Below are 13555 nucleotides of genomic sequence, written 5' to 3' on the forward strand. Positions count from 1 at the left end.
TTGTAATCTTATCCATATTGGATTTATTTAGACAAGATTTTACTGCACACAGTACAAGTACTATATATGACTTCAGTCTTCACTTGCCAGGATTTTACTTGAATGTTTATTAATGTTTAGAATTTATTAGGTTTTATTTTTATCTTACGCTTATTACTTTACCTTATTTATATTTCTAACCTGTCTTTTTGAGTATACATGGAGCACCTGGAATAAAAGCAATTTCCCCCTGGGATCAATGAAGTATTTCTGATTCTGATTCTGAAGTTGACCTGGAAAAATATGGACTATGTCTGCACACGAGGAAGTAGTACTGACCCGCTCAGAGGACACAGTGGTTCAAAGTAACGACACTGATGTACAATCAAAATCTCTAACTACTGAGCGCTAACTGGAAACACAACACTCACACCAGGACAAACCATCACCTGATCGACAGCTGCTGTGGCTCCTCACACCGGGGCCAGGGCCAGGACCAGGACCGGGGCCAGGGCTAGGGCCGGGCCAGGACCAGGACCAGGGACTACGGCATAAACACAACAAGACATAAACTTTAGAACTTCCAAATCTGTCCGACTACACAACATACAGAAAAAACACATACCTGCAGTCTTGCTTACATTTCCACCATTTCTGTTCATCTCCGTCATCTCCTTCTCCTTAGCCTACATAAAAAACACATTCAGTTCAATTCTGTTTCAATTCAACAGCACGTCTCACAATCTCAACCGTCTCAAAGCACTTCACACACCCAGAGCCTCAACCCCTCAGCTACAGCGACAAGAAACACTCCCTTACATATGTGTATGTAAGGGAGTGTATATATATATATACCCCTCTCCTAAAACTTACAATGTCAAAAACAGTCCATTCCATTCCACATATTATACACTCAGGGACACATTTTACACAATAACTTACTTTTAGTATATACTTGTAGATTATTCCCAGCTCACAGAGCCCACCAAAAGAGGAATTGAACAAAATTAGACTACAGTGATCCCTCATAGACCATTAGCAACCAATCAGGATGCAAGAACGAAACAGGACACAGACTATGTGCTGCTAAAAAACATGCAACACTGCACAAAACAAAATCCACATGACGACCGCAGGCTGTGAAACACACTAATCATCCACTCAACTCGAAACACCGGCACAGATGTTCATTACATTGATTCAATATGAGCAACGCTGCAGACATGACAACTGGCCAGAGGACCGTCACTGACTCCCTCCATATGCAACAGTTCATAGCTAAGGAGCGCTGTGTCCAAGCATATCGGTTAATGTCACTTAATAATATTCAGGCAGAGATCCACATTTGATCCACTTAAATGAGCTGTTCAGATCCTCGGGTTTCACCAACAAATGAAAAATAGCCCTTTGTCTAACTCTGGCATATTTATACATTTGTTATTTAATATGCACTGTCCCTGAAATAAATTAATACATAAATAAATCGATAAATAAACAAATCGACAAACAAAGGCCGCTCATAAGCCTGAGCCAACATACAAAGTCAAGTGCGCCTTTCATTCAGGACTCAAGGTCCAAAAGTTTGGAGAAAAAAGGGCCAGATTAAAGCAAGAGATTGAAGATTAAAGCAAAGCATCTGCAGAATTTCCTTCAAGAGAGATTGTGACCTTCATGTTGAAGTCCACTGAGTTGATGTGTTCTGTGAACCGTTCCGATTCATGGGTCTTTAACCCAGGTATCAACAGGAACTCTTCTCTCCACTTCTTCTATGTACAGATTAGCCACAAATGGAGACAGGTGATCCCATTGTACTGGAAGCAAGTGCTGTTCAGGCAGAGGTCCGGCAGGTCGCAGCTGTGGTCCGGCATGAGGTTGGTTCTTTCCTTCAGTGTGCCGTCTTGTGTGAGACATCTTCCTACCATCTCTTCGGCTTCTGAGGTAGGGATGCAGGTCACTGTGTGAATCTTTATTTTGCATCCTTGTTAGTTACACGTGTCAGGTGAACAGAAAGGTGACGTCAAATGAGACCCATGGTGTACTTGGTACCGCAAGCCCAATATGACACATCCAGACTCACCAGGCATACATATACACATTCCAATGGCAGCTTCAACAGAAACCCACAAATCTGAAATATGAGCAGGTTCTGTACTGGCCCAGCTTGATTCAGCTGTTCACCATGTCTGTCCAGATAAGAAGGACCTCTGTGAGCACCTGCTGGGTGTAACCCCACTGGAAAAGAGAGGGGGCTATACCCCAGATGAAGGAGTAGCATCGCCTCCTGAGAGAACTCCTGGAACATGTTGAGGCAAATGCCAATGACCTGCTACTTGAGCAACAATGTGAGGTGGCCGAGTAAAGGAAATGCACTGGTCTCGAGTCAGAGAACACAGCTTTCGCTTTATCTGCACGATGAGCACAAGACCAAAATGGCTGCCTTTTTGACGGACATTACGTCACATAACGTCATAATGAGCTTCATTTAAAGCTGCAGTCGGTGTTCGCTCTTTCAAGAGGAGGCTGGACCTCCTAAAGTCTTCAGGGAGAATGTGAGCACTTCACAAAACTACAAGCTGATTGGAAACTTCACCAAAAAGTTCAACACTTTCTGCCTCTGGCAGCAGCTCCTCCTCCTAATCAGAATCCTTTCCTCCTCATCGGACAAGTCCAAGAATTTTCACAAGAGCTGACTCGTGCAGGACACCTACAGCTTCGATCATTCATCTGCAAGGAAATGCTGCGTCAAGAGACCATTTTGAGACAACTGACCTTGCTTCTGGCCGTAGTCTGTTCCCTGGTTCCACCAGTACACCAAAGTAGCCCCAATACTACTCAAACTCAAGTTAACTTTAGGATCTTTGGATTGCAACTTTTTTGGTTAGGCTCTTTTTGGCACAATGTTCATCTTCAGTCTAACGCAATTTAAACATCAGGTCAAATCGGCCTGTAATTGCTACATGCCTCTGTGCAGACAAGCATACAAAAAACAAACAACACTCTTACAATTATCAACGTTACTTTCATGCACAACACTTGCAGCGTCCAACTTATCTGACATACTACTACCACATGACGGCATTCCTGCGAGGCTACAGTGGCTATCTGAGTACATACAAACTAGCCTACAACACCCTTACACAACTAATTAATCTGGCAAAGTAAAGCACAACAACATGTCTTGCACAAGATACAAATCTGAAAACTTTCCTTTCACATCACCCAAAAACACTCCATCTTCTACACTGCAGAGCACGCTAGCATGCCGGTTCGGCCTACAGTGCTCGACGACCAAGAGTGTGAAGGTTTCTTCACATTAAAAGGGACTTTCTATCTGGGGGTGAGGCTCTGGGTTTCTTTAAAACAACTTTTCATGCACAACATGCTACACAAATAACAATAATGCCATTAACACAATAAAACCAATAATAGTGTCATCAACCTTTACCAGAACCCCTCCTGCTGACGGGAAGACAGGACAACTCCAGCCGTCTCACAGGTCCAGACTGCAGTTCTGCATCGACATCTGACGACACGCGGGGCCTGTGGACACAGTGAAACAAAATCAGCTTCACCATCGTACCTCTTTGGAATAACATCTGTCAAAGGATTCATCAAGTGTTTAGCTTTCCATGGCAGGCAATACATCATGTATTTAACTGATGAACACACAATGCATTTCAAACATTTAGCATTTTGGAGACGTCAGCGTGGCTGGACTGCACCCACTGGCATGACTGTTATGACGAGCAATGGCATAGATTTTTTCAAATACAGATTCTATGTAATGACTGTAACTTCATGGCATGATTCACACACTCGAAACGTGCGTTCAACCTATAATGGCACATCTTGCTTGTACTTTTTAAAGCCACCTTATCACAACAATGTCACTCACTCAACTGTAAACAAACACACAACATTGTGTGGGACAATTTATTGACTACAATACCAAGGCTTTGACACTAAGGGGAAACCAGGGCACTGTTTGGCAGGACACAACCACCCACTCCAGATCCTCCAGTCCCTGTGTAAAACACACAAAAACATAACACCTGCAATTGCGTAAACTTCAAATCTGTCTTTATCAAAACACATTCCAATGTTCCAAACTCACAAATATGAGCAAACCACAAAAACTTCCATCAACAACTTTTATTCAGTCATTTCACAACATGGCATTGACAAAAATAAACAAAAGGTCGCAGGCCGGAACGCAGCGATGCCGGGGAGTGACGTCACCGGACCATCTGGAAGACAAGAGACAAACATGTCAGTGAATCGCCAACTCAAACGCACACTGCATTTAAAAATACACTTCGCTTGCTCCACTCACCATTCCTCGTCAACGGCGCGCCCTGATTGTCGAACATGTCGTGCTCATTTCTGCAAAGGCAAATTCTGGACACGACTGTATTGACTGAAACGGATCCATTACAAAAAGCATGTTTGGGTTTGTGGTGACGCAAGTCTGGCCAAAACTGTCCAGGTCAAGACCACCCCTCTGGTACAGAAGACCATTATTAAACAAGGTTAACATGACAATGACAAACGGGATTAAAGGGTTAGGGTTAGCAGAGTAGGGACACTTACAAGCTGTGGAAATGTGGAAAACACATTTATTGACCAAAAAAACAAGCAGGTCAACTTTTGTCCCCCAGCTCAGATTCTGGCCTTTGCTCCACCCCCCACCACCACAGTGTTAGGTGGAGTTGGGGTGGCAGTGGGTACCTGACAGATAAGCAACAGAAACAGAGAGAAAAAGCACAGGTTTCTGGAATGACGTGACCATGCGATGCAATGACACCACAAAACGCAAGGGGTGGGACCAGAAAAGGATCTTTGTCCTTTTCAAGCACTGACCCCACCTCTCACCTGTCCAGGTGAAAGGCAGCACAAAACCTTTGTTGACAACCCAGCAGCAATTTGCCACACCATGACACACATTATTCATTATTCATTCATTTCCCACATTTCCCCCATCATTGGTATAAAGGGACCGTTCTGAAAGTGCTGAAATCCCAAAAAACCAGCACCCCGACACATTTGAATATCATGTTGGTCACAGAACCCATACTTGCATTTCCACAATTCCCTTGTTCAAGTACTTGATTAAAACAGTGACACCTTCATTGTTGGTTTGAAATGCCACCGATTGATTTCCCAGTTGTCCACAGCTTTGATCCGGGTTTGGATGTGTTTGCTGATAGCATTGCTCATTTGTAGTTGCAACTGTGCGTTTTTCCATTCTTGCTCTTTACTTTAGCAGTCATGTGCTGCTCTGTTCCAACACCGTGTTTGAGTATGTTTGTATTTCATTTGTCCACAATGTCTCCTTGCTGTAACCGTTTCCACGCATATGTTACATTGAGAAATCCTTGGTGCCTGTTGTGCGACACATTTGGCGTTCCTTGCTCCTTTTTTGGTTGTTGTGTGTGCTCTTAGTCCCGGTCAAGTCACCCAAACCACACCTCAACCCCCACAAAACTAATCGACTAATCCACAAACTCAACTCCAACTAACAACATGCCGGCATTCTAGGATCTAAGCTACAACATCCACAACCTTGACCCTACATTGCACAACACAATACCACCCAGACCCTCAGTCAGTCAAACAGTCAGGGCACGTTGGTGCACGCCGAATCCATCTAGAGCCAAAGTCTTGGTGGGATTTCCAACTCGGAGAGACATTTGAAATCCTGTCCATTGGGGTTCCGGAGACAGGGCAAAACGCTCTACTTGAGTGTTCGGCCAAACCTAAAACAAGTCCTCTGACATTTCAAAACAATTTCTGCATTTAAAAAAAAAACACCAGAAAAACACAAGTTAAATACCTACAGTTTCACAAGGTTTTACATTACCTCCACATCTGCAATAGACTGTTGGTGCGGTCTGAGAGAGAACACTAAAACAATTACTGTACACCACGCTGACAGGCAGAGGCGACGATGCGCAGATGCTTCAAGGTGCTCTTCATCTGCGGAGGAGAGGACAGACCATATTAGGACAGTAACCTTCCTTTGGTTAATTGCCATTGGTGACAATCTGTGACGGGGAGTTCATCGCACCTGGTTGAACTGCAGAGGCCACCGAGTCCTTCAGCATTTCTTCAAGGCCTACGGGGGATAAAACGGTCACAAAGCAATACTGTAAGTAAGCTGCTGGGGTAGGATGCGTTACCATGACTTGCAGACTGAATACCTACACATCCGGGCTTCTAAAGTCACACAGCAGTATTGCACCCATCTTCACTGGTAGGATGTACTACGATGAGTTGCAGACACATCACCTCACCGGCAGAAATCCACCCTTCGGTGTGATGAATCGGTGGTCCTGTGAAGAAAAAAAGTGCTAAGGAATAATGTTCACTGAAAGGACGTGTTAAGATGACTAGCAAACACGCTACCATACTGCAGAAATCCAGCCTTCGAGGCGACAAATCAGTGGTCCTGCAAAGTCAAAAAATAAAAACATCACAGCAGCATGGTGAGTGTCTTCACTGGCAGGTTGTGTTAACAAGTTGCAGACATATTACCTCACTTGCAGAAGTCCAGGTGTCCACTCAGCGGTTCTGCCGAACAATAAAAATCAGACTGGTAAGCAAGCGTCTTCACTGGAAAGATGTGTTAACATGAGTTGCAAATATACTACCACACTCGCAGGAATTCCACCTCTCAGGTGACGAATCAGTGGTCCTGTGCAGCTAAAAACATAATAAAACACATTGGTAAGCAAGCATCTTCACTGGAAGGATGTGTTATGATGACTTGCAAACACACTACCTTACTCCCAGAAATCCAGCCTTCCAGGTGACGAATCTCTGCTCCTGCAAAGAAAAAGAGTCACAGCAGCATGGTAAGTGTCTTCACTGGCAGGATGTGTTAACAAGTTGCGGACATATTACCTCACTTGCAGACATCCAGGTGTCCACTCAGCGGTTCTGTGGAACAATAAAGTCAGAGTGATAAGCAGGCATCTTCACAGGCATGCTCACTAGCATGTGTAGAGAACAGTTGCAGACACGTTACCTTCCCTGCAGAAATCCGGCCTTCCAGGTGACATCAGCGGTTCTGTGAAGAACAAAAGAGCCATGAACGCACTCATATTTCCTCCAACAACCAAAAAGCCCATGATAAAAAGCACCCATAGTGGCTATGCTACCTAGCTGCCTACATCAAAGTGAAAAGTGACCCTACACTTTCGGCTACCGGCTCGTCCTAAGTTTGAATTAGACTTTCTTTACGCGCTCTACCGCTACACCTTTTTTTAGGAAGCATAGTTTGTTCTAAGAATTTACCTTTGTACGCTACAACTACTTGACATATTTACAGTTAAAGGGAACACTGACATTTCATTTGCTGCCTAGTTTAGACACCAACACTTTAATCTGTCTCACTTCTATTAACTACTCTTATTGTTGATGAAGATTCTCCAAATTAACCTAAAGGACTATTTTTCTTACGCTCTGTTAAAACACTAATGACGCACGTGCTACTTAACAAACCACGTTTTGCCACCATATAAGGTGATATACGCAACATCTAAACTTCACTTTCAGGACGCCAGGTTTGGGCCATTAATTCTAGCCTCTACACTACCGCTTTGACTAGTTTGCCTGGTATCCTGTCCTATTTATTACACTAAAAAACTACTCTGGGCATTTTACACCAAACAACTCCACAAGACCAACAACTAGCCCATCGTCAACAACCCACCTACAACCATCACAACAAACCAAATGCCCAGCACCAATAACCTATAACCACTAGCTACCAGCTAACATAACGTCTGCATCCCTAATGTTACTTATAACTACTAACTCTCTCCTACCCTACTTAGCCATTAAAGTTATATATATTATAAATTTGATCTACTAGTAAATAAGGTCTAGGCCATGTTTTCCTGACGTCCTTTTCTTACTATGCTGCTAGCACGTGGTAACGAAGCACAGACTTTAAACGCCTACTTAATCACATCACGTTTTATTGGATTTTTGGCTAGATAACGACGAATGTTTGTCCTATTTTATATGCTTCCTGTCACAGCACCTAATGGTTTAATTTAACTCCTACCTCTCCTACATTGTTCTATTTTATATGCTTCCTGTCACAGCACCTAATGGTTTAATTTAACTCCTAGCTCTGCTACATTGTCCTATTTTATATGCTTCCTGTCACAGCGCCTAATGGTTTAATTTAGTCTCTCCTACACTATCATTCGTTTGTTTTCTGCCCTACATTGTCCTATTTCCAAGCTAACGCCTCCCAAAGCTCCTACATCAGTTCAGGAGCACCCGTCCTGCAGACGTATTAAACGCCTGTCTCCCCATCTCCTCAGAAATGGACTTCAAGTTTCCACAACAATTGCTGATTGATTGGACATTGGTGTGATGCTGCTCGTCATCATGTTGACGTGGCACACACACTGAGTGTATGATCCAGAAGGTTTGTCCAGGTTCTGATGCAGTTGCTGAAAGCATGGATCATTTCTTCTTCTCGTCTTCAACTCTTCAGAGATCCTCACAATGCTTCTTCCTTTAAGGAGTCATGAGCTGTTCCATTCAATGCAAAGTTGATCCATTTCTTTTGATTTTCTGTCCACGTGGATTCATTTGTCACATGTGCTTTGCTGTCAACATTTTCATTTCAGCGTTTCAAAACTGGTCAAGGCTGCTAGTGTTGTAGCATCACACTATTCATTCCCCCTTTGGGTGTTGACCATTCACAGTCAACAAAAAAAAACCATCAATCAAACCAATCCATCAAACCAATCCATCAAACCAATCCATCAAACCAATCCAATCCACCAAAAACCACAGTAACACATGGTAAGACACAACAAACCCACAACACAGAACCACCACAACAACAACACTAACCAGATGCCGGCATCCACACACCCCCTAAACAACAACCTCCTACACACCTGTCGTCCCTAAACACTAATTTAATCTTACTTAATCCTACCTTAACGCTCTAATACTAATTTTATATTATATATAAATCTATATATTATAGTTATTATAGTTAGGGACCCTGACTCTATTTAAACATCTATTTTATTTTTATTGAGCCTATTTTAGTCGTCTACTGACATAATTATTTAGGTTAACCTAATTTCTTTGTCACGCCTTTCCACTACGAACACTACTTTTAATTTATTTATCTATGTAGTCTTATTTATCTATGTATCTTAGTTTATGTATCTATGTTAGTTTATTTAATTATACTATGAATAATATAATTTTTATCACTACACTATACCGCCTGCGTGAGGGGAGAAAACATGAGGTGAAAAAACACCATGCCATACAGAAATAACAAGAAAACCGATGACCTGACACAGCGGGACATGAAGACGTCTCCTCAGACCACAGGCGGGGCCTGGCTGGTGGATGACCAGGTGCAGGCAGAGGCACTGGAGGCGCTGGTGCTGTGATGTGGTCGTCAGCTGAGGAGGACAAGATGGACCATGTTTAACACCAAATATAACACATGATCTGCAATGCAGAGTTAAAACACTGCAGACATGAGGGCAACACGAGTAAAACCAAACGCTGATGGTGCAGATGTAGCTGTAGGCCTCGGAAGTACTCGCAGTTGAGGACCAGGCCGAGTCCGAGCAGAGTCTTCAGGTTGGTGTGTCCTACCATCAGCAGTGAAGCAGCCAGGAAACATCCACTCACCTTGCCGAGTTCAATCCACTGCAACGTCTCCCAGAAAGCACCAAGGAAGGCCTTCAAGGCCTGAAGAGGGAAAATCAGACGTGATGACACAATTTACAACTAAATTCAACTTTACAAAAAAAAACACTTCATGACTTCATTGTAAATTCACAAGCAGACAGCACCTGTCCTCAGACAGCCTGGATCCACCTCTGCAGTCTGTGCATTGTTCCTGAGCTCCATGTGCTCTGATTATCACTGCTTTCAGCTGTGTGTCTTCAACCTGTCTCCTGTTCACCACTACATGGAGACAAGCTTTGTTAGTTTGGAAGCATTGACGTCACACTGATATTTATGAAGAGTTTGAATGTAACACTTATTGTTGAACACAGATAATGCTGCTTCCCTTTTATCTCAGGGACTCTGTAATGAAGTCCAGATGATCTGCAGCCATTCACAGTGTGGAAGCACCTGCTCTGGCTTCTAAAGACAAAACAACATTCATCAACTTGTGTCTTCATCTTCACTGTAAACTCAAACAAGCCAACGGCCCCTGCTGTAGCTCCTCGCTGTGCGCCATGTGCCCGCCAGCAGCAGGCCGCTGCCTCTGCTTCCAGGCCTTTCTGTGGAACCAGGCCTTCTCTCTTCTCCTTCGGTCGAACCAGGGCCCTTTCTTTAATCTTTCGGTGGATGTTACACCAGAGCTGGCGGTGACGTGCAGTGATACTGGCCAGCTGCCGTCACACCACCAGTACATTAGACCAAGCAGCTGAACTTCCACACCTGCTTCAGGTTGTCTCCAAAATGGCGCCAATGCATGGCCAACTTATCACTTCCTGAGAACTTCTTCTTCTTCTTCTGTTTAATGGAGAGTGACAACCAACGTTTGAGGTGCATTACTGCCACCTACTGTCCTTCTCACCAAACCTCCTAAACACTGACTGTGTTTTTTATTTTTTATTTATTTATTTAGTCAAATGTCCACAGGATGTTGTTTTTGTTTGGCTTCATCAATCACACTATTCATTTTTATACATATAAACAATATATAAAGACAGAGCTGTGGTCATTCCCCATGCTGACCAGTAGAAGCAGACATGAACATTATTTTTGTCGTCTTTAGGTTTGAACTATTTGATTGATATCAGCAGATCAGGTAGTCCTGCAAACAGCAGCAGTGTCGGTGTACGACGTAGCTCCGTTCACACACAGTAGCTGTTTGTGGACTCGTATTCCAGCTAGCCGGCTAGTCGCTAGTTACTGCACAAAGTTATGGAAACCAGGATAGGTTCTTCAGACTTCTATCAGAATCAGAACCCGAATCCTTTATTTTTCTGTCTCTCAGTGGTGCATCGTGGGAGTCGGAGTCTGTTGCTCAACGAGCTCCTACAGTACAGCACAGTCTTTTATGATTTTTCTGTGGTTGCGTTACAGTGCCACTACAGCAATTTCATATTGTTAGTAATAATGACACTGTCACAAAAAACAATTAGAGATGTTTAATTATCTTTCTCTGCTTGTAATTATTTTACAGTTTTAACTTGATTTACTCGGACATTGCACTAGGAGTTCAGCATCAGGTGGTCCTGCACAATGCATGTAGACAAGACCAACAGAAAAGAAAGAAATAACCCATTACCAGCTTTGGCTCCATAACCCCCTGTTGACAAACCCACGAAACTAGGGGGGCCTTTTCACTTCTTTCACAGTACACTGATATAGACCCCAACAGTCTCTTAGCATTTGAAAGGACACCTGCAAATTGTCTGTTTTTCATTTCCGCTCGGCCCTCGCGTCTCACAGCATGAGTCTCTTCATTTAGCCAGGGCTCAGACTTGGCTTTAGGTTGCCTAGCCTTAAGCAGGGCCACAATGTCCAGTACAGTCCGGCAGGTGTCATACATCCAGGAGCTGAGCTCAGATGTGTCATGGAGAGAACTGGGCAGCAGTTTTTTTGTCCGATTGAAACAGATGACCAGAGGAAATTTTTTTTTTATTATTATTTTTTTTTATTTTAGATACTTTAGTAATCCCAGAGGGCGCCACAGGCTAGGGTGAAGTGTCTTGCCCAAGGACACACAAATAAAATGTTTATTAAAATAGTTTAGCATTTCTCTTCTGTCACTTACTCTGAGGCCAAGTATGCTGGCTGGCAGACTGACAGAGTTACAGCAAGCGGACAAGGATTTAATGGACGCCAAGAACTCCTTTGGGTTTTTGAGACTCTCTGTTGTTATGGAGAAATAGAATTCTAATCTTGCTTTCCGAATAATTGAGGTAAATTTGTTTCTTAATTGTCTAAAATTCAGACAATCAGATCCGAATCCTGACTTGTGTGCCCTGGCCCAAGCAGTATTTCGCTCATGCATTCCATCTGACAGCTCCGTTGTAAACCATGGCTTATCACGTCCTTTCACTTCAATTTGCGGAAAGGGGCGTGTTTATTCACAATACTCAAAAGGTTTTTGTGGAAATATTTCCAGACCAGTTCAACGCCATCAAAAAGTTAAATTCTAGCCCAATTAAAATGGTACAAGTCATGTATAAAAGCTTGTGCCTCAAACAAATTCATATTAGGTTTTTCAGCTAAACGAGGCTCACTTCTAGGAATCCTTGTGTCTCGTACAACTGCAATCACACAATGACCACACATCATTAGAGAAAACACCTGATGCAACGTATTTAAAAGGCATGTTTGTTAAAAATAAGTCAATAAGTGTAGATTTTTAAGGCATTTAAGATTGGGTCTGGTAGGTGACTTAATTGTGTAAAATGTAAAGCTTCACTTTGTGCCTTCAGTGGATCAGACACAGATGTGAGCCCGTCCCAGTTCAGATCACCAACAATACAATTTCATTCTATTTCAATTGTGCCAAAAGTTTCAGAAGGGTAGATAGAGAGCTACTGGGCGCAGATGGAGGCCTGTAACATCCCACTAACATAATGTGGTGGTTTTTGGTTAGTTTAATCTCTGTTGCTAAATGTTCAAGCTCTTTACTTACAGTCTCAGAAAGCACTAATTTTGCATCAAGGTTCCGCTTAACGTATATGGCTACTCCACCACCTTTTCTTTTCTTTTCGTTTCAGACTACAATATCAGCATTTATTGAGTTTATCCAGATCTTAACCATGTCCAGTTAAGGGAGTAAACTCCGGACATTGATATGAATAAACCATTGACAGTAAAAACTATGGACAGAGCTTCCCCATAGCGTTCTGAAGAGCTGTTTGGAAGCCCGGTGGGCGTTTCTAACCGTAGCCATCTTGACAGTGCGTCACTCCATGTACCCCCCCCCCCCCGGATCTAAAAATGGACAAAGAGGTGGGGCTGAGTCAGAGGGGCGGGCGGTATTAACACACCCACTTAGCTCCGAACTCGGCGAGAGCTAAACCTAGCATGTTTAGCACAGGCTAATCGCGCTCGGCGGAAGTTGCTAGCCGGCTAACTACCAGGATTTGCTTCACTTGGCTTCCCACTGTTCCCTGTTGCAGTTCATTTAAGAGGGGTAAGTTAACATCCGATTGTGCAAGTGGAATTAATGATATTCAACATAAAATTAATTGTATATTTTTACATTAAATCGAAGTCTAATCGATTACAAATATGGTTATTAGTACTCGTTTGCATCGTTATTAGACTATTAGTTCATCATATTAAAAGTAGAAATTAAACAACTGGTATTCAATTCTCAATGCTGGCCATTGACAGTAAAAAATAATTGCTAAGTCATAGTTTATATTGGAATTGGTGAATAGTAGTTTACAATAAATTCACCATCAGTGCTGTATGTATAAGTTATATGCTAGTGCACTGTAAACTAAGATGATCATTACTTTAAGACAATTAGTTTGAGAGAGATTACCCTGGCTACCTCCACCATGCCTGCCACACGCAGCAGAAACTGTGAGTACCA

At 42.9% G+C, this 13555-nt stretch overlaps 1 long non-coding RNA gene across 1 annotated transcript; it reads right to left on the reverse strand.

The window, feature by feature from the left end:
• Positions 1 to 5845: 5845 nt before the first annotated feature.
• Positions 5846 to 6274, reverse strand: LOC114432564 (uncharacterized). The gene is made up of 3 exons (XR_003670289.1): positions 6184 to 6274; positions 6047 to 6094; positions 5846 to 5955 (listed from the first exon to the last, which is right to left on the reverse strand). It is a non-coding gene; the product is annotated as an uncharacterized LOC114432564 (long non-coding RNA).
• Between the last annotated feature and the right edge of the window lie 7281 nt (positions 6275 to 13555).

The sequence above is a fragment of the Parambassis ranga genome, chromosome 2 (genome assembly GCF_900634625.1).
Source record: "Parambassis ranga chromosome 2, fParRan2.1, whole genome shotgun sequence".
Lineage (NCBI taxonomy): Eukaryota > Metazoa > Chordata > Actinopteri > Ambassidae > Parambassis > Parambassis ranga.